General features: G+C 44.1%; 1 protein-coding gene across 2 annotated transcripts in view; it reads left to right on the forward strand.

Annotated features, from left to right (window-relative positions):
- The window catches only part of NRG3 (neuregulin 3), a 1,535,957-nt gene that overhangs the window by 469,127 nt on the left and 1,044,228 nt on the right, over window positions 1–22,602 (forward strand). The window lies entirely within an intron of this gene.

A 22,602-nucleotide genomic window follows, 5' to 3' on the forward strand; every position in this document is an offset into this window, starting at 1 on the left:
CTTGTCTACCCGTTTATCCTGACCTCTCCGGTCCTGAATTTGGCTATGTATATTGAACCCGCGCTGCCTGCCCTGAGCTCGGCTTGCCTGATCAAGTCTTTGCTCCTGTCTACCTGTACCTTATATCTGCATCTTTGACCCTCTGATCAACTGGTGCAGACCTGGGGTCTCCCCTGGAGTGGTAACTGATGACCACTAGTGGTGAAGCCTATTCTCACCATTAGAGGCTCTAGTGAATACCCAGTAGTCATTTAATGCTGAATACAAATGCATGTCACAATTTTCAGATTTATATTTTTGAAATATTTAGAAAACCATACGAAATTTTCTTTACACTTCACAAATACTTATTACTTTGTGTTTGTATGGCACATAAAATCCCAATAGTAAACTATTGGCGGTAAGCGGTAATCTCCCTCTGCCTATCGCACACCCCCTCAGTGGCACACGTACAGTGTTTCCTCACCCAGCAACTGATCTGAAGCAGGAATTTTGCCTATTTGGAACATGGTGGTGTGCATCTGCACATTGGGTAACTCCTCTGCCTGCCCTGAAACTCACCCGATATCCCCGCAGGTTTACAAGGTATGTGTAATGTATAATAATGTGTAATTAGCAACAGAACTGCCGTATGAAGCAACAATTAGTACAGTTCTTTAAAGGTGGATTTGATTGATCTGGATACTGGTTCTATTGGTTTACCTAGAAACCGCTAAACTACATTGGGCAACAGGGCTTAATCTATGTTGCATTTGGAAACCTTGAGTGCCCTTCTTGAGGATTTAATAATCAGCCCCCTCCTTTTTTAGCGTGGTATTTTCGATTTGTTATTTCCTGTATAACTGACTAGAGGGGGCACAGCCTCTTTCTAAATACCAGCAGCTTTCTTTTCCCCCCATACACACCCCTCCCCTTTTTAAGCGTGTACTAGTGCTAGTGTGTCTGTTTGACTTCATCTATCCAGTGTGTACAAGTAATCGTCCGCCGTGTGTGCTGTCATTGTTCACTACCAGCAGTTTTCCATCTCTGCATGGTGGACCCCGGGTTGCGATTATGCTTTATTATTTATTTTATTTAGCACAATCCGCCAACCTTTACAATGTGTTTGGGCAAAATTAGTTAAAATTGAAGCTTCTTTTTAATTCTGACATAATATAATTTCATCAGAATGGTTGGAAGCTGACTATTTTGTGACTTTCATTTGATTGTGTAAAAAAAGGAAAAAATATTGTTTTCAGTTAACCCCTTTATCCAATATGATGTACTATCCCGTTGAGGTGACCTGGGACTTAATTCCCAGTGATGGGATAGTACGTCATATGCGATCGGCCGCGCTCACGGGGGGAGCGCGTCCGATCGCGGCCGGGGGTCAGCTGACAATGGCAGCTGACATGCGGCACTATGTGCCAGGAGTGGTTACGGACCGCTCCTGGCACATTAACCCATTGGACACTGTTATCAAAGATGATCGCAGCGTTCTGGCAGCATAGGGAAGCATCGCGCAGGGAGGGGGCTCCCTGAGTGCCTCCTTGAGACCCTCGGAGCAACGCGATGTAATCACGTTGCTCCGAGGGTCTCCTACCTCCTTCTCCCTGCAGGCCCCGGATCCAATATGGCCGCGGTGCTGCTTTCGGGTCCTGCAGGGAGATGGCTTTCAAGCACCTACTCAGAGCAGGCACCAGCAAGCCTCCTACAGTGCCTGTCAGATCGCTGATCTGACACAGTGCTCTGCAAAGTGTCAGATCAGTGATCTGGCCCTATAGCATGATGCCCCCCTGGGGCAATGTTATAAAGTAAAAAAAAACTTTTTAATTCCTAAATAAAGTAAAAAAATATTGTTTCCATAAATACATTTCTTTATATAAAAAAAATAAAAGTACACATATTTAGTATCACTGCATCCGTAATGACCTGACCTATAAAACTGTCCCCTTAGTTAACCCCTTCAGTGATCACCATAAAGAAAAACGAGGCAAAAAACATCGCTTTATTATCATACCAACAAATAAAAAGTGGAATAACACACGATCAAAAAAACAGATATAAATAACCATGGTACTGCTGAAAACGTCATCTTGTCCTGCAAAAAACGAGCCGCCATACAGCACCATCAGCGAAAAAATAAAAAAGTTATAGTCCTCAGAATAAAGCGATGTAAAAATAATTATTTTTTTCTAGCTAGTTTTTGGTCATTCTGCCCCACAAAAATTGGAATAAAAAGCGATCAAAAATGTCACATGCCCGAAAATTGTACCAATAAAAACGACAACTCGTCCCGCAAAAAAAAAATCTCAAATGACTCTGTGGACCAAAATATGGAAAAATTATAGCTCTCAAAATGTGGAGGCTCAAAAACTATTTTTTTGCAATAAATAGCGTCTTTTGGTGTGTGACAGCTGCCAATCATAAAAATCCACTAAAAAATCCGCTATAAAAGTAAATCAAACCCCCCTGCATCACCCCCTTAGTTAGGGAAAAATAATAAAATTAAAAAAATGTATTTATTTCCATTTTCCCAGTAGGGTTAGGGTTAGGGTTAGGGTTGGGGCTAGGCTTAGGGTTGGGGCTAGGGTTAGAGTTGGGGCTAAAGTTAGGGATAGGATCAGGGCTAAAGTTAGGGTTAGGGTTGGGGCTAAAGTTAGAGTTAGGGCTACAGTTAGGGTTCGGGCTCCAGTTAGGGTTGGGGCTAAAGTTAGGGTTAGGGTTGGGGCTAAAGTTAGAGTTTGGATTACATTTTAGGTTGGTAATAGAGTTAGGGGTGTGTCAGGGTTAGGGGTGTGGTTAGGGTTATGGTTGGGATTAGGGTTAGGGGTGTGTTGGAGTTAGGAATGTGGTTAGGGTTGGGATTAGGTTAGGGGTGTGTTGGGGTTAGGGGTGTGTTGGAGTTAGGGTTGTGGTTAGGGTTAGGGGCATGCTTGGGTTAGGGGTGTGGTTAGGGTTATGGGTAGAGTTGGGATGAGGGTTAGGGGTTTGTTGGGGTTAGGATTTCAGTTAGAATTGGGGGCTTCGACTGTTTAGACACATCAAGGGCTCTCCAAACGCGAAACGGCATCCGATCTCAATTCCAGACAATTTTGCATTGAAAAAGTAAAACAGTGCTCCCTCACATCCGAGCTCTCCTGTGCGCCCAAACAGGGGTTTACCCTAACATATGGTGTATCAGCATACTCAGGACAAATTGGACAACAATTTTTGGGGTCCAATTTCTCTTGTTACCCTTGGGAATATAAATATTTGGGGGGCTAAAAAACATTTTTGTGGGAAAAAAAATCATTTTTTATTTTCACGGCGCTGCATTATAAACTGTAGTGAAACACTTGGGGGTGTTAGGTGTCAAGTTACCGCCACTGCACAGGGTGAATTTCGAACCTTGTCTGCTGTGGTCTCCCATTCTCTTCCAGCCGCAGTGGAACCTGCTCAGCGGAGACATCAGTCCCAGCGTCTTGCTCAGCCTGATACTGTGTGAATGGTTACTGCTACCTTTCAAGGCTCTGCCCTTGTAGCCAGCACTGGTCAGCGGCGAGCAGGCTTTTCTGGAACTAAGTCCTGTTTTTTACGCACTGAGCATGCTCATGGGAGGACCCCTCATTGGAGGTCGGGGGTCACATGCTCAGGCCCTATTGCAACTCCTATTGGTCCACCAGGAAGGTCCTGTAGACCTGCAACTATAAAAGGTTTGAATGGCCGCACGGCCATGTGCTAGTATCAAATGTGTTTGGCTTATGCCAGTGGATACTATACCACTCTATACATATGTGGTGTGAGGCTGTAGCTTTGGGACTGTATACTCAGGCAGGCAGCTAGCATCAGTGGGGGCAATTAGCCTTGTCTTAGCATCTGGTTCCTTCATGTGTGCGGTTAGCACAGAAGAGTTCCAGAGCAAGCACAACCCTTAGTTTGGGTAATAGTTTTGTGTACAGTGCGACTCTTTGAGTCAACAGAGATCACTTCCAGTTAACACGGGGTGAAGCTTAACCTAGGTGTGAGCTCAGAGGTTATCCGCCATTACTTTGCACGGTGGACCCCGGGCTGGGAACGCATCTTGTAGTTACCTATCTACTGTAAACTCGGTGAGTTCCGCTAGCCCTAACAGGGGGTTCCAAGTTCTCACAACACATCTAGATAAGTTCCTTGGGGGTCTAGTATCCAATATGAGGTCATTTGTGGGGGGTTTCTACTGTTTAGGTGCATCAGGGGCTTTGCAAATGTAATGTGATGCCTGCAGACCAATCCATATAGGCCTGCATTCCAAAAGGCGCTCCTTCCCTTCCGAGCTCCGTCATGCACCCAAACGGTGGTTCCCCCCACAATTTCCAATTTCTCCTATTACCCTTGGGAAAATACAAAACTGAGGGCTAAAAAATAATTTTTGTGGAAAAAAATTATTTTTTTATTTTCACGGCTCTGCATTATAAACTGTAGTGAAACACTTGGGGGTTCAAAGTTCTCACAAAACATCTACATACGTTTCTTGGGGGGTCTAGTTTCCAATATGGGGTCACTTGTGGTGGGTTTCTACTGTTTGTGTACATCAGGGGCTCTGCAAATGCAACGTGACACCTGCAGACCAATCCATCTAAGTCTGCAATCCAAAAGGCGCTCCTTCCTTTCTGAGCTCTGCCATGCATCCAAACGGTGGTTCTCCCCACATATGTTGTATCAGCGTACTCAATACACATTGGACAACAACTTTTGATGGTCCAATTTCTTCTGTTACCCTTGGGAAAATATAAAACTGGGAGGTAAAAAATAATTTTAGTGAAAAAAAAAGATTTTTTTTATTTTCACGGCTCTGCGTTATAAAATGCAGTGAAACATTTGGGGGTTCAAAGTTCTCACAACATATCTAGATAATTTCCTTTGGGGGTCTAGTTTTCAATATGGGTCACTTGTGGGGGGTTTCTACTGTTTAGAGGTTCTGCAAACACAATGTGACGTTTCCAAACAGCGCTCCTTCCCTTCCGAGTTCTGCCATGCACCCAAATGGTGGTTCCCACCACATATGGGACATCAGCGTACTCAAGACAAATTGAGCAACAAATTTTGATGGTCCAATTTCTCCTGTTACCCTTGGGAAAATACGAAACTGGGGGTAAATATAATTTTTGTGAAAAAAAAGTTTTTTATTTTCACGGCTCTGAGTTATAAACTGTAGAGAACCACTTGGGGGTTCAAAGCTCTCACAACACATCTAGATAAGTACCTTAGGGAATCTGCTTTCCAAAATAGTGTCACTTGTGGGGGGTTTCAATGTTTAGGCACATCAGGGCCTCTCCAAACGCAACATGACATCCCATCTCAATTCCAGTCAATTTTGCATTGAACAGTCAAACGGCTCTCCTTCCTTTCCAAGCTCTGCCATGCGCCCAAACAGTGGTTTGCCCCCACATTTGGGTATCAATGTATTCAGGACAAATTGCACAACTTTTGGCATCCAATTTTATATCTTACCCTTGGGAAAATAAAAAAATTGAGGGCGAAAAGATAATTTTTTGTGAAAAAATATGATTTTTTATTTTTACGGCTCTACATTATAACCTTCTGTGAAGCACTTGGTGGGTCAAATTGCGCACCACACATCTAGATAAGTTCCTTAGGGGGTCTACTTTCCAAAATGGTGTCACTTGTGGGGTGTTTCAATGCTTAGGCACATCAGGGGCTCTACAAATGCAACATGGCGTCCCATCTCAATTCCAGTCAATTTTGCATTGAAAAGTCAAATGGCGCTCCTTCCCTTCCGAGCTCTGCCATGCGCCCAAAAAGTGATTTACCCCCACATTTCAGGTATCAGCATACTCAGGACAAATTGCACACAACTTTTGTGGTCCAATTTCATATCTTACCCTTGGGAAAATAAAAAATTGGGGGCGAAAAATCATGATTTTTTATTTTTACGGCTCTACATTATAGCCTTCTGTGAAACACTTGGTGGGTCAAATTGCACACCACACATCTAGATAAGTTTATTTGGGGGTCTACTTTCCAAAACGGTGTCACTTGTGGGGTGTTTCAATGCTTAGGCACATCAGGGGCTCTCCAAACGCAAAATGGCGTCCCATCTCAATTCCAGTCAATTTTGCATTGAAAAGTCAAATGGCGCTCCTTCCCTTCCAAGCTCTGCCATGCGCCCAAAAAGTGGTTCACCCCCACATATGGGGTATCAGCGTACTCAGGGCTAATTGCACAACAACGTTTGTGGTCCAATTTCTTCTCTTACCATTGGGAAAATAAAAAATTGGGGGCGAAAAGATATTTTTTGTGAAAAAAAAATGATTTTTTATTTTTACCGTTCTGCATTATGATGAAACAGCTGCGGCTAGAAATACCAAAACCGTTGCACTACTCTTAGGGTAAATGACAGAAAAACAGCTAGAAGAGCAAAAACCCACTAGAATAAAACATAACCTTTACTAATAATATTATAAAAAAGTGGACGAAACAATACAACATATACACAAAGTGCTCACGCCGAAAACCGTGCTCATATAAAAATTGGTTTGATCTCACCAATGATGGACGATAGGAACCCACACCGATGTAGGAGGGTCCCAGGGAGAGTCCAATAGTTTTGGGGTAATGAAGGAACGGGGGATTTCTGTCCTATGTAACCCCTGTCGTGCCCCAGCAATGACTCCTGTCCTAACAAGGACAGGCCCAAATAGGCCCCACTATGGACATCCCTCCACCGTATAAGATGTGAAATAGCGCCTCCCTACGCGTTTCTTCTCCAGTCTTGAAGATTCATCAGGGGAGTTTCAACGGCCACCAAACAAAGATATATGATTTACAAGTCCATATCGTTAATAGTCCATTAATCGGAGTTATATGCAGTGGCAATATATCCTCCAAATATCGGCAGTCCTGTGTGGTGTCTGCCACAAAAAGTGAGTCAGCAGTGTGTGACGCCAACTTCCCCCCTTTTAAGACAAGGTGCCACTCCCCCAGACCAATGATGTCATAAGCGTACATTCCCACCAATCTGTAACCAAACCAAATGTGAGGTACAGTTACCGTTACAGTTCCGGAGCGCATGCTGTGATCCCCCCATGCCACCATGCTGTCGGCGTCTGGGATCCGCAAAACCGGAAGTGCCGGCGTCATTTTGGATACGCAGCTTCCGGTGCGCCCTCAGTGCGGTGCGTTTCAAAGGTGGAACGCATACCTACGGCGCCGAAAGATGATCAGTTGCCCCAGAACCGGAAGTACCGGCGCCATATTGGGATGTGACATTTAAGATACGCCACTTACGGTGCGCCACTATTGCAGTGCGCTCCAGAGGTGGAACGAGTACCTGGGGCGCCGATTGATGACAAATTGTCCCACACCCGGAAGTGTCGGCGCCATATTAGAAGCGCCGTTTTAAACGAGTGACGCTACACAAACGTTACCATGACGACATGTTGGACGCATAGAACGCGTAACCTGGGCACAGTAAAATATCAAAGTGTCATTCCATCAATGTAGCCATGGCAATACCCGTAATACTATCCCCCATATTCATGGATATATGTTAGGCAGATGCAGTCCCACAAAATCCACACCTACCCGCAAACATAGAGATGTACTCATGCTTCGTGGACCGATATTCTACCTATACGCCACACAGGATATGCAGTAGTGTGTATGAGAGGCTAATCAAATGCCGCACACGTGTATAGCCTAAATATTGTATATAGATGGAAAAATGTGGCCGGAAGTGTCCGCTCACATAATTTAACAAACACATAATACATGATATATATATTTTTTATTGATACACATATACCAAAATATAGTGCTCGCGGGAACAAATAATCGCTGGAAGTGTCCAGACCCAAATATATATCATCGGTACCTGTCATGGGAGGAGGATCCGTATGGCTTAGTGAGGAGGAACAGAAAAAAGTCTTAGGGGGAGGAGGAAGAATATACACTATTACAGAAAAATGCCATCACAGTTTTTGTGATAGCACACAGGCGCCACTACTATAAAAAGTGTATAAAATATGTCCACTTAAAGCACCAATCTCCCCTCATGCCTGGAAGCTGCGTCCAAAGAGCAATAAGCATAGTACCAGGGAAAAGTATTGAGGGGAGAAGGTACAGAGTAATGACCCTGTACCCCCATATTGCAATAGTTTTGTTTAATCACAGCTGGCTTAAAGACAAAGAAATACAGAACACAAACTGGTAACTGACAGAAAATAAAATTTCAATAGGACAGGGTGAGGTAATATAGGAACCAATCTCAGAAAACCAAGATTACTCAGATACCCCTAGAGGAAACAACCAAAATTGAGCTGGTCATTAAGACCATGAGGGTGGCAAGTATCCAGCCGGAAAATCCACCTTGTTTACCTCTGCAGTAGGATTTTGTCAAAATTGCCACCCCTTGCTGGTGGAACAACTTTATCAATCCCCATGAAGCTCACAACTTTGGTATCGCCATCATAGCAGGTGTTGACATGTCTAGCAATGGGGGTATCTCTATCATTTCTGATATCCCCCAAATGCTCACCCACCCTTCTCCTAAACTCCCGGATGGTTTTGCCAATATATGTAACACCACAAATGCAGCTCTATAAATGACTCCTCTGGATTTACAGTTGATGAATTCTTTTATGACATATGTTTTTTGTGTTTGAATGTCATAAAAATCCTTACCAGTCTGTATAGATGCGCACGCCACACAAGTACCACACCTATAACAGCCACTGGGTCTATTTGGTAGCCACGTCCCTTTGTTTGGTGTTGTAAGGTAGCTGTGCACTAGTCGATCCCCCAATGTTTTGCATTTTCTATACGTAATTTGGGGTTGTGTGCCAACAGCCTCCCTCAAGTCATCATCCATTGTAAGTATACCCCAATGCTTCCTCAAAATCGCCCTGACAGATGGAGCCCCATTATCGAACGCACAAATCATTCTGATAGCATTGTGATCTTCTCCCCCTCTCTCACGTGGTGTCAGCAGATTGGTTCTGGTCTGTCCTCTAGCATGATGATATGCCTCCCTCAGCACCCGATCCGGGTACCCTCTATCCAGAAACCTAGATCTCAGATCTCTTGCCTTAATTTTAAAGTCTGCATCATCAGAGCAATTCCTTCTTAAACGAAGATATTGGCCCTTGGGGATACCTTTTTTGAGAGAATACGGGTGGTGGCTATCCCATCTCAGTACAGAATTGGTCGAGGTGGGCTTTCTGAAGATGGTAGTATCTAGGCCCTCACCGCCACAAGTTTTAGAAATCATGATGTCCAGAAATGATAGGTTATTCTCCTCCATTTCGAAAGTAAACCTTAAACCTATATGGTTCTGATTAAGTGATACCATGAATTTGGAGAAAGTCTCTCTGGTACCCTTCCATAGGACAAAAACGTCGTCTATATAGACGGTAAATTCTTCATTGGCATCAGAGAATACAATGCTATCCTCCCACCAGCCCAGGAACAGGTTGGCGTAGCTGGGCGCACATGGACTGCCCATGGCTGTGCCCCTGAGCTGGTGGAGGATCCGCCCATCAAAGCAAAAGTAGTTGTTATTTAGGACGAAATTAAGGAGGCTTAACACAAATTCATTATGCGGGGTATGCTGTTGGCCCCTCATCCCCAAAAAATGCCGCACTCCCTGCAAGCCATACACATGTGGGATCGAGGAATATAATGACTCCACATCAATACTTATAAGGAATGACCCTGGTTCTAGGGAGATCCCCTCCAGTCTACGCAAAAGATCCATAGTATCCCTGATGTAAGAGGGAAGGGAGGTAACAAATGGTCGCAATATCTGGTCAATGTACGTTCCTGCATTCTGGCAGATGCTCCCTATCCCAGAAACTATGGGTCTACCCATCAGAGGTTCAATACCCTTATGTACCTTGGGTAAGGCGTAATATGTAGCCATAACCGGGTGCTGAGGGAGGAGGAAAAGAAATTCTTCTTGACTGATGAGGTTATCTGTTCTGGCTTTTTCTAGGATAACTTTCAAGTTTAAAATGCACCCAGCTGTTGGATTCTGCATTACTTGAGTATACGTGGTCTGATCATTTAGTAGGGCCAGGCACATATTTTTATAGCCATCCACATCCATGACCACCACATTGCCCCCTTTGTCCGAGAGTTTAAAGATAACTGTTTTGTCTGTTTCTAAGTTGTGAAGTGCTGTGATCTGTGCTTTATTCAAATTATGCCTCGATTGTATCTGCGTAAGCTGTTTAATGTCCCGGGTAGCCAGATTCAGAAAGACATCAATAGTCGAAACATCCCCCCTACCGGTGCCATCCTTTTACTAGGATTCCTCAATTGGGTAAACGGGCCGAAGCCCCTCTCTCTTTGTGGTATAGTGTCCAAGTCTGCCAGTAGTTGAACATCTTGTATCATGTCCGGGGAAATCCCCAAATCAGCTGCCATTTTTTTGTCTTTTTGTTTAAAGAGCTTGTGCCATCTCAGTCTCCTGACAAACAAATGCAGATCTTTGATCATATCAAACACTGCAAAATCAGTGGTGGGTATGAAGGACAGACCCTTGGAGAGGACCGACATTTCTACAGGGTCCAATTCTCTTTTGGACAAATTAATGACCTGTGGTGCTATTCCTTGCTGTAAATGTTGTGGCTCCTCAGTTGATATGGACGATCTAAAAAACCCAACCTAGGGGTTGAGGAATGATATCTGCCTCCCCTTTGGTATCCTCTGTTTTTACCTCTTTGTCGTCCTCTAGATGGGCCGGCCCTACCCTCTGCGTCAGATAGGTCAGTTTCAGTAGATGAAAGCTCAAAATCCCTATCCACTCTCTCTTGTCTTTCACCCACCACCTGATAGATTTTGTTGTCCTTAAAGTCTTGCAGATCCCTAAGGTATTGTTTATGTTTCCTTTCCTTCACGTTATATTGGAATTTTTCAATGGTATTCTGCAGCTGAGTCTCCTTAATGGTAAAGTCACTCTCTGCACTTCCGGTTCTGGGGCAACTGATCATCTTTCGGCGCCGTAGGTATGCGTTCCACCTTTGAAACGCACCGCACTGAGGGCGCACCGGAAGCGGCGTATCCAAAATGACGCCGGCACTTCCGGTTTTGCGGAGCCCAGACGCCGACAGCATGGTGGCATGGGGGGATCACAGCATGCGCTCCGGAACTGTAACGGTAACTGTACCTCACATTTGGTTTGGTTACAGATTGGTGGGAATGTACGCTTATGACATCATTGGTCTGGGGGAGTGGCACCTTGTCTTAAAAGGGGGGAAGTTGGCGTCACACACTGCTGACTCACTTTTTGTGGCAGACACCACACAGGACTGCCGATATTTGGAGGATATATTGCCACTGCATATAACTCCGATTAATGGACTATTAACGATATGGACTTGTAAATCATATATCTTTGTTTGGTGGCCGTTGAAACTCCCCTGATGAATCTTCAAGACTGGAGAAGAAACGCGTAGGGAGGCTCTATTTCACATCTTATACGGTGGAGGGATGTCCATAGTGGGGCCTATTTAGGCCTGTCCTTGTTAGGACAGGAGTCATTGCTGGGGCACGACAGGGGTTACATAGGACAGAAATCCCCCGTTCCTTCATTACCCCAAAACTATTGGACTCTCCCTGGGACCCTCCTACATCGGTGTGGGTTCCTATCGTCCATCATTGGTGAGATCAAACCAATTTTTATATGAGCACGGTTTTCGGCGTGAGCACTTTGTGTATATGTTGTATTGTTTCGTCCACTTTTTTATAATGTTCTTTACCGTTCTGCATTATAAACTTCTGTGAAGCACTTGGTAGGTCAAAGTGCTCACCACACATCTAGATAAGTTCCATAGGGGGTCTACTTTCCAAAATGGTGTCACTTGTGGGGGGTTTCAATGTTTAGGCACATCAGGGGCTCTCCAAACGCAACATGGCGTCCCATGTCAATTCCAGTCAACTTTCCATTGAAAAGTCAAACGGTGCTCCTTCCCTTCCGAGCTCTGCCCAAACAGTTGTTTACCTTCACATATGGAGTATCCGAGTACTCAGGACTAATTGTACAGCAACTTTTGTGGTCCATTTTCTCCTGTTACCCTTGGTAAAGTAAAACAAATTGGAGCTGAAGTAAATTTTTTGTGAAAAAAGGTAATTTTTTTAAACATTTCAAAAAATTCCTGTGAAAAACCTGAAGGGTTAATAAACTTCTTGAATGTGGTTTTGAGTAACTTGAGGGGTGCAGTTTTTAGAATGGTGTCAAACTTGGCTATTTTCTACCATATAGACCCCTCAAAATTACTTCAAATGTGATGTGGTCCCTAAAAAAATGGGGTTGTAAAAATAAGAAATTGGTGGTCAAATTTTAACCCTTATAATTCCCTAACAAAAAAAATGTTGGTTCCCAAATTGTGCTAATGTAAAGTAGACATGTGGGAAATGTTACATATTGAGTATTTTGTGTCACATATCTCTGTGATTTAAGGGCATAAAAATTCAAATTTGGAAAATTGCAACATTTTCAAAATTTTTGCCAAATTTCCATTTTTTTTGCACAATCAATCGCAGGTATTATCAAAGAAATTTTACCACTGTCATGAAGTACTATATGTCCTGAGAAAGCATTGTCAGAATCATCAAGATCCATTGAAGCGTTTTAGAGTTATAACCTCATGAAGGGACAGTGGTCAGAATAGTTAAAATTGGCCCGGTCATTAACGTGCCATCCAGCCTTGAGGATTAACGGGTTAATGATTCCTTTAGGTCAGAACACATCAAGAGACCTCATTGCTTCTAATTGGCATAACGTAGCAACTGCTTATACTTGCATTAAAGGGTTTTACAGAATTGTTGTTACGCTTTACTGTATTTTTGAAGGCTAAAATATCCTGACAGATTGAATTTAATGCACTGATATCTGTGGACCCTATGAAAGTCAATATTCCTACTTCCTTTTCACTTATTCAATAAAAAGTATCTGATACCATCCTGTATATGCAATCAGTGCAGTTACACATGGCTTATTCAGACAAGTGTCCACTAGCCTGACAAAGTAAAAAAATAAATAGTTCACACATCCCCAATTACATCTTACAAATACTAATAATCTGGCATAAAGAATATTTTACAAAGTTATGAATAAGTTGGCATTAGGCCAGCATCTTTCTGGTTTTTGTAATAGCAGGAAATCTTAGTTAGAAAACAAGTGACCCTTCATTGTTCCTCCATTAGGACTGATATATTTCTGTTTGAATAAATACCTACTAATCTTTTAGAATGCCAAATTCAGGCCATTTAGGGCACCTTTAGGAACATCCTTAATAATGTCCACTTTTTGACCCCTTTTGTACTCCAGTTTTCTGGATTGTTCTAACAAAAATGTGGATTGTTGGTAAATGTGTGATTGTACAGTCATTGCCTACACTACTCGTAAACTATAGGCTGAAATAAAATTATGATATGGTAATATTTATCTTGTGGTTTGCAAATGCATAAGCTATTAAGCCTGGAAAAGCTGGCAGATGGGAACCTGCAGTGATCTATCGGCACAAGCAGCCATTTGCAAATTTTGTTGCATATCTTCATCATGCAAAAGAGCAATTTCTCCAGGAGGCCGCTGAAAGCTTATATTGCACTATTAATTTTCTTCTGACTGTAAACAATTTAGAGCTGCCAAGTAGCAAGCACAATATAGAAGAAGATAAAGTTATATGTAAGTCATTTGGAGGCTGAAGTTATGAAAAAATAATTTATATCAGAATAAGCCAAAGGGACTTAAATTAATTAAAGCCCATGCATGCTCATAAAATGGCGCTAAACACAGTTATAGGTTTTTGCAGATGCAGAGAAGGCATTGAGTTACCTAAGGGTCTGAATCTAAATGTAATGGAAGTTAGTGGATAGATAAGTGGTAATCTTTTTTCGGCTGACAATCACCAAGGCTTAGATAAGTAATGACATTTTAGAATGTGCCTCTCTTAGCGCGGAAGCGTTTTTAGATTAAGCTATGCATTAGACTAGATACAATCGGACGGCATCATCAATTTATTCTCTGAGAACTGACAGAGCTTAGCCAATCAGAAATTGTACAGCAGCCATACTGCAACTCCCATGGTGCATAGCAAGCTGATAACATGACAATGGTGACAAAATAATTGTCCCTTCAACCTAATCTTACCTTCCATTATGATGTGTATCGTTTGTGACATTTGAAGGAAAACGTAGCGCCCTTACCTCAACGCTGGGTTGGAGTGTTACAAAGGTTATTTTTTATGTTACATTGAGCCAAAACATGACTTGTATGTTGCAATGTCCAGACTGTAAATATAAATAATTCTTATTGACCTTATCATTCTTTAACCAACGCAGAATACGTAAAGCTGACAAAATGTAATATATACACTAGAGGTTGAAGCTCGAAGGCAATGAACTGAAACTTAGAGAAACAGAGAAAAGCGTAGTTGGGTTATAAAACAAGCTAATAAGAATGCACCCTTTCTGAGGTATCTTGACCTTTTATACATGAAATTTATACTCAGTGACAACTATTGGTAGCCATTACAGAGCACAGAAGGGATGTCACATTTTACAAAGTCATATTTTTTTCTCCATACCTTTCTAGATGTATGCTTCTACCAATGGTCTCAGTAAAACAGAGGGACAACAACTCTGCACATAGTAATATCTGCCACTGATGCATGTGTAATGTATGATGTAGGCTAAACACTCTCCCAGAGAACTGCTATGTCATCACTATTATACACAAAAGATTTTCATTAATAATTTTACATATTTTTATAGTAATTCAAACTGTTTTACAGAATGCCAAATCACCATCGAGATGAATAAAAACTTCTAAATGTCTACAACAACTCCTAGGGGAGCTTAAGAGCCTATTGCATACTGTTTTATATTGGTGATTTTAAGAGAGCAGTAAGGTTCAGATAATAGTGATTACAAGTAAACTAGGTCGTATTATTAAATTATTTGATTATGCAAGGGATTCTGCATCAATAAAAGAAATGAGAACAACCATTCCATATTATGATAGAATGCAGTTAGCTTCTAAATTCTCTATGGTGGTGGTTAGGGAGGAATAGAATGATTTGTGGAACTGTGGTCCAGGGTAATTGTACCTGACAACTACACAGGAGGTCCACAGATCTCTTACTTTATAGCATCCCCAGTGCCACATTTGATTTGTGTAGGCTGTCACAACATCATCTGTGCATCATGTCACATGCCCTGGCTAATCAAAAACCATGCCGGGGACGCCAGAAGGTAAGAAATTCATGGTAAGGTACCTCTACATTGAACGGTGGACTAGAGTTCCAAAAATCGATCCACTCCTCTCCAGTGGTAGGTGCATTCAGAACTTTATCATTTGACAACTTTTCACATAAAAAATGTCATCTGGACTGTGAACAGTCTGTTATGGAGCAGGAGGGGACTGATGATATCAAAATAATTTACAGAGGCAAAGATTCCGGATCACTTGTATTTCATTCATTTAACTGTGAACTCATTTTGGGCCTAGGTATTCAGTGGTCTGCTTCATTCACTGACCATTATTTCTTATTGCACCCCTGTAGAAGACAGACTCTCAGATGTAAGGAAGAGTCAGACTGCCGTATTTCTGGTGCGAGAAATGCATCACACTGCACGGACTGGCCTGGCACCTCCCCTGAACTGAGCAAGAAAGCGTGATGGATTACTATGCAGCTGTCAAGCTCAGGTCAGGAGAGCCAACAGCCAGTACGAAGTTTACGATGCGAGAAATACGGCAGTGCGTCTCTGCCCATATAGAAGGACCACCCAGTGGACTTCTAAACCAGAACCGAGCAGAGCTTTAGCTCTATGAATTACAAGTTATGCTGAATTTTGCACCACAAAAGTATATATTAATCTGCTTTTATAACTTACTCCATGCGGAATGGACTACATTTTCAAAATTACAGGTTACCTTTACCTCCAAGGTGAGTTGAAGCTATGTATTAGAAAAAAAGAGTTGTGACACTTAGCAATATATCAAAAAAAGAATTAAAACAGAGGTACATTGATAACACCCTAATGACAAAACGTGTAATTTTTATTATATGTATAGCCAACTTGTCAATGTATTTTCCCTCAAGATATAGTGACCCAGGTACATTAATGATACAGGACAGACCAAACTTTAGCTAAATGAACAAAGCCAAACAATGGTGTAATTTACCATTCCTACAACAATGTAACGCTGCTTAGACATTATGGATGGAAAGCATCAGCATAGAGTGAAATCCTGCTAAGGAAACATCATTGAAGGCGTAGAGTGAACTGCTCATAAATTGACACCAGTCACAGTGTAGGAAGAATAAATTGTTTTTAATTTCAAGATAAAGAAGGGAATGAATAAATAGCAAGCTTCTTCCGCTGGATATTACATTGCTGAATTATTTCAGATAAAGGTCTACAGTCTACCAGAACACAGTGAATCTCCAAATTTTAACATATGACTGATTATAGTATAAACATGATTTCTTGTGCAGCTGCTAAAAATAATCATGTTTTGCTCCACATCTAATTTTCCCCAAATGTGCTTACATTTCAGATTAGATACCTGCTGGATTGATGGTATTGATCTGAATAAATCATGTTTTCCTTGTATTCACACAGATGTTTCCCTGTTTACTGGCTCAGAGTTGGATAAGGAGCACGGGTAAAATATTGCAGCCTCCAAAAAAAAAAACCATGATGTAAAATGTATTGAATGGAAGGGAAAGGTCTTGTAGGAGTTTGGAAGCCTTGTATATTGTCAATATTAATAATACTAGTTTTCTATAAAACTGCAGGCAATGTGTTTCTGAAAGTATTCTTGAATTTTGCTGATAAATATACTTTTCTGTGCCTTAATTGTAATAAACAAATTGACCAGTAATCAAAGATATGGATGCCACCATATGCACCATTTCTTGACCGTTTGTCATCTTACTTCTTACCTTTGCTGGTCAGATTGGGATAAAATCACTAGGGTTACTGTTAGGACTGGCGGAATGCACCAAGAGAGATGATATAGATGCGTTCGCAGTCCGGGGTCCACCGTGCAGGTGAAACCTGCTGCTAGGAAATGACAGACAATATGGCGGTATTCAAAAGTATACACGCGTGGGTTAAACCTCACCCAGCGTGAAGAAAGCGATCCTGTTGCGTCACAGGACCGCGGTACCGCACATAGAGCGCGAGCAAGTGGTCAGCGAACTAAACCCCAACAGGGATTGTAGTCCGATTAGACCCTTGCTGGCACTACACCGCAACTGGGTGTGAAAGGAATTATATAATTAAGGCACCGAAGTGCGAACTGTGCCGTGCTGGCAGGCACCACTAAGCACCCAGACGTGGGTCAGGAAGCGCACACTGGCTCGTGGCACCGCACTGGCGGTCACAGCAGTAGACGCTGACACGTGTGTGACACGTTGAGTGATAAGTCGGGCGCTAGATAGCAGCCATACTCCATACGCGAACAATCATACAATAGGGTAGGGGTATTTAAAGAACGACTTGCACTCACAACAAACACACGTATTAAATTGTACACTAGCGCATGGCCGTGCGGTCATGCGCAGTTTATATAGTTACAAAAATACACCAACAGAAATCACATGGGACACACACACTCGGTGTGTTATAGAAAAAAGACGTATGTCAGCGCCCATGTATCTATCAGGACAATAACGTATACTCTGAATATACATAAATACAAAAAGGAAATGGAGTTCTATACGGAGAACATTTAAAACAGCAATATTTATTAAAGAATCATTTTAAAATTTTCAACAGTAACAAAAATACAAAAGAAGGGAAGACCCTAGAAAATACACATCCAAGTCATAGGTACCTAAAAAACGTATGAAACATCATGGTATATCATCGTATATGTAACCATCAATGGTAGCGCACAATACTACGGTATATTCGCTGGCTCTCGTATGGACAAGTGTCCTTCATGCATACCATTAGCAGAGAGACCAGTATATAAATGGCATATCAAGAATCAAATTTCTTACCCATGATGAAATGAAAGGCACCTAATGACTCCGGAGAGCCCCCTGCCCCCAGGGGGCTCTCCGGAGTCATTAGGTGCCTTTCATTTCATCATGGGTAAGAAATTTGATTCTTGATATGCCATTTATATACTGGTCTCTCTGCTAATGGTATGCATGAAGGACACTTGTCCATACGAGAGCCAGCGAATATACCGTAGTATTGTGCGCTACCATTGATGGTTACATATACGATGATATACCATGATGTTTCATACGTTTTTTAGGTACCTATGACTTGGATGTGTATTTTCTAGGGTCTTCCCTTCTTTTGTATTTTTGTTACTGTTGAAAATTTTAAAATGATTCTTTAATAAATATTGCTGTTTTAAATGTTCTCCGTATAGAACGCAGTTTATATAGTTGCAGGACAGGAAGCAGCCACAGAAACTTTGCCCTTCCAAGACCTGCCAAGAGGACCAATAGAATGCGCTGCAGAGTCTGAGCACATGACCCTCGATCTCCAACGGGAGATCTTTCCCTGGGCATGCTCAGTGTGCGCAGACAAGGACTTAGTCCCAGAGAAGTCCACTCGCTGCTGACCAGTATAGGCTTTACAGGCAGAAGCTGGAGAAGCAGCAGTAACTCTTCTCACAGAGTCAGACTGAGCGAGACGCTGGGATCGACGTCCCTGCTGAGCAGGCTCCACTGCGGCTGGAGGAGAATGGGAGACCGCAGCGGAGACGGATCGAGATTCCCCCTGTGCAGCAGAGGAAACTCGACTCCTAACATTACCCCCCCTCCTAGGGCCCCCCCCTCCTTGGGCCTCGCTACGTTCGAAGGCAGCAATGAGCTGTGGGGCCGGAATGTTTTCAGCAGGCTCCCATGACCTGTTCTCTGGACTATAACCCTTCCAATCCACCAGATAGAACTTTTTGCCGCGTACCACCTTACACCCCAAAATAGCGTTCACCTCGTAATCGTCCGTAGACGAACCCGATGTCCCGGCAGATGACTCGGAAAATCGGGACATGTATACGGGTTTCAAGAGGGACACATGAAAGGTGTCGGTGATACCCAAGCGTGGAGGAAGAGCCAGGTGGTAGACCACAGGATTAACCTGTTCGAGAACCTTGAAGGGACCCAAGTAGCGAGGCGCAAACTTAGTGCACTCAACTCGCAGCCTAATGTTACGGGCGGAGAGCCACACCAAGTCGCCAGGAGCAAAGGTCGGAGCGGGGCGCCGATGAACATCGGCGGAGGACCTCATTCTCTCCTTGGAAGCCCGAATGGCATCCTGAGTGCGATCCCAAATGTCCCGTGCCTCCACAGCCCAGTCTGCCACCCTGGAATCGGCGGAAGACACGGGCATGGGCACAGGTACCCGCGGATGCTGACCATAGTTAAGGAGGAATGGGGTCTGTCCAGTGGAGTCAAGAGCATTGTGGAGCATTGTTAAGAGCAAACTCCGCCCACGGTAGCAAAGATGCCCAGTCATCTTGTTTAGCAGAGACAAAATGTCGCAGATATGTGACCAAGGTCTGGTTGGCTCTCTCCACCAACCCATTCGTCTCGGGATGATATGCCGAAGAGAGATTCAACTCGATACTGAGAAGGCGACAAAGCTCTCTCCAGAACCGAGACGCAAACTGGGGACCCCGGTCACTGACAATTTTGTCTGGCATACCGTGAAGATGGAAGATGTGTTTAACAAACAATGCTGCCAAGGCCCGTGCAGAAGGTAGCCGGGGAAGCGGCACCAAATGCACCATTTTAGAAAAATGGTCGGTGATAACCCAAATGACAGTACAACCACGTGCCTTGGGCAAACCCACCACAAAGTCCATCCCAACCATCTCCCAGGGCCTGTCTGCCACCGGCAGAGGGTATAACAACCCAGCTGGCCGTTGACGGAGAGACTTATTTTTGGCACAAGAGACACATGCCCAAACGTAGTCTCCAACGTCACGAACCATATGTGGCCACCAATACATTCTCGCCAACAACTCAGATGTCCTCTTTGCCCCAAAGTGTCCACCCACTCTGGACGAATGAGCCCACGAGAGAACCTCCGGACGCAAATTGATGGGGACAAAAGTCTTGCCCGGAGGCACAGACTCAAGCGAAACCGGAGCTACGGTTCTCAGACTCTCTGAAGGGACAATGAGCCGAGGCTCGTCCTCCTCCTCCACAGTTGACAACAGGGAGCGAGAGAGAGCGTCAGCACGAATGTTCTTCTCCCCGGCGAGATAATGTAGAGTGAAGTGGAACCGGGAGAAAAACAAGGACCATCTGGCCTGACGAGAATTCAGCCGCTGGGCTGTCTGTAAATAGACCAAATTCTTGTGGTCCGTGTAGACTTGGAATGGGAACCGAGCACCCTCCAAGAGATGTCTCCATTCCGAAAAGGCCAACTTCATTGCCAGCAACTCCCTATCCCCGATGGAGTAATTTCTCTCCGCTGATGAGAAGGTTTTTGAGAAGAAGAAGCATGGATGCTTCCGACCTTGAGCATCCTTTTGATAGAGGACTGCTCCTGCACCAACGGAAGAGGCATCCACCTCCATTAGGAATGGCTTATCCACCTCGGGACGATATAAGATGGGAGCGCTAGCAAAGTGGGACTTAATAGAAGTGAAGGCCTTGGAGACCTCTTCGGACCACGATTTAGGATTCGCTCCCTTCTTGTTGAGGGATACCAAGGGAGCTACCAGGGTTGAGAAGTGGGGGATGAACTGACGATAGTAATTTATGAACCCCATTAAGCGCTGCACCGCTTTCAGAGAATGGGGTTCCTGCCAGTCCATTACTGCCTGTAGTTTGGCAGGATCCATAGCCAATCCCTGGGCCGAGATGATGTAGCCCAGGAAAGGTAAAGACTCCTGCTCAAACATACACTTCTCCAATTTGGCATAGAGCGAGTTTGCCCGTAGGAGGTCGAAGACTTTGCAAACATCTCTCCGGTGGGAGTCAATATCTGGAGAGTAGATAAGAATATCATCCAGATAGACTACGACCGAGGTGGAAAGCATATCCCGGAAGATATCGTTCACAAAGTCTTGGAAAACGGCTGGGGCATTACAGAGCCCGAAAGGCATCACCAGATACTCATAGTGCCCATCCCTGGTGTTAAAGGCCGTCTTCCATTCGTCCCCCTCACGGATGCGAATCAGGTTGTAAGCACCCCGCAAATCTAATTTAGTAAATACCCTTGCTCCCCGAAGTCTATCGAATAACTCAGATATCAAGGGTAAAGGATACTTATTCTTAACGGTGATGGCGTTAAGACCCCTGTAGTCTATGCATGGGCGCAATTCCCCATTCTTCTTCTGCACGAAGAAGAACCCTGCCCCAGCAGGTGACACTGACTTCCTAATGAATCCTCTTGCCAGATTTTCCTGGATGTACTGTGACATTGCCTCCGTTTCCGGGAGAGATAGCGGATAAACTCGACCCCGGGGAGGCTCAGCACCAGGCAAGAGATCAATAGGACAGTCATAGGGGCGATGAGGCGGAAGGACCTCCGCCGCCTTTTTGGAGAACACGTCTGCATAAGACCAATACTGCTTGGGGAGAGAGGATAGATCTGCGGGTACCTCAGTAGTAGCAACCTGAACGCACTCCCTCTGACACCTACCCCCACAAGATTCACCCCAACCCAGAATTCTGCCTGAGGACCACTCGATATGAGGAGAGTGGTACCGTAGCCAAGGTATTCCCAACAGGACCTCATCAATTCCTTCCAGAATGACGAGCAAAGAAATTATCTCCTGATGAGATGGCGACATGGACAGAGTAAAAGGGATGGTCTGGTGTGTTATCTGTGAGGGCAATGTCGACCCATTCACCACTCGCACCGTTACTGGTTGAGCAAGCATAACCAGGGGTATTGCGTGACGTTGGGCAAAGGCAGAAGACATAAAATTGCCCTCCGCCCCAGAATCCACGCAGAGCTCTACCGAGTGGGAGAATGAGCCAATAGTAATTGTCCCCTTAAAGGACAACTTAGAGGCAAACGTCGCCGTGTCTAGTGTACCTCCACCTACTACCACTAGACGCTGACGTTTCCTCGACCGCTGAGGACATCTGGAGGCTAGATGTCCTGACTGCTGGCAAACATGACAGACCCTGAGTGCACAAGCGGTCCGGGACTTAGATCCTGCTTGTGACACTTCCCTGGCCTCATGTGACTCAGGAACCAGGACCGGAAATTCCAGAGGTTTGGCGAAAGTAGGAGCCAGCCGAAACCTCTGCCTACACTGGGCTCGCTCTAACCTCCGCTCGTTAAAACGGAGGTCAATTCGAGTGGAGACAGTTATTAACTCCTCCAGTGTGGCAGGAATCTCCCTAGTGGCTAGAGCGTCCTTTACGTGGTCAGCCAAGCCCCTCCAAAATATGGGGATAAGAGCTTTATCCGACCAATCCAGCTCAGATGCTAAGGTGCGGAATTGGACGGCAAAATGACTGACCAAGGACTCACCCTGAGTTAATGCCAGCAATTGGAGCGCAGTATCATGGGTGACTTGAGGTCCTAAAAAGACCTGTTTCAGAGCGCTGAGAAACAGCGGCGCACTCTGCACCACATGATCGCCATGCTCCCACAGCGGCGTAGCCCTGTCCGACAATAGAGACAGAATAAATCCCACCT

This window comes from Ranitomeya imitator, chromosome 2 (genome assembly GCF_032444005.1).
Source record: "Ranitomeya imitator isolate aRanImi1 chromosome 2, aRanImi1.pri, whole genome shotgun sequence".
Lineage (NCBI taxonomy): Eukaryota > Metazoa > Chordata > Amphibia > Anura > Dendrobatidae > Ranitomeya > Ranitomeya imitator.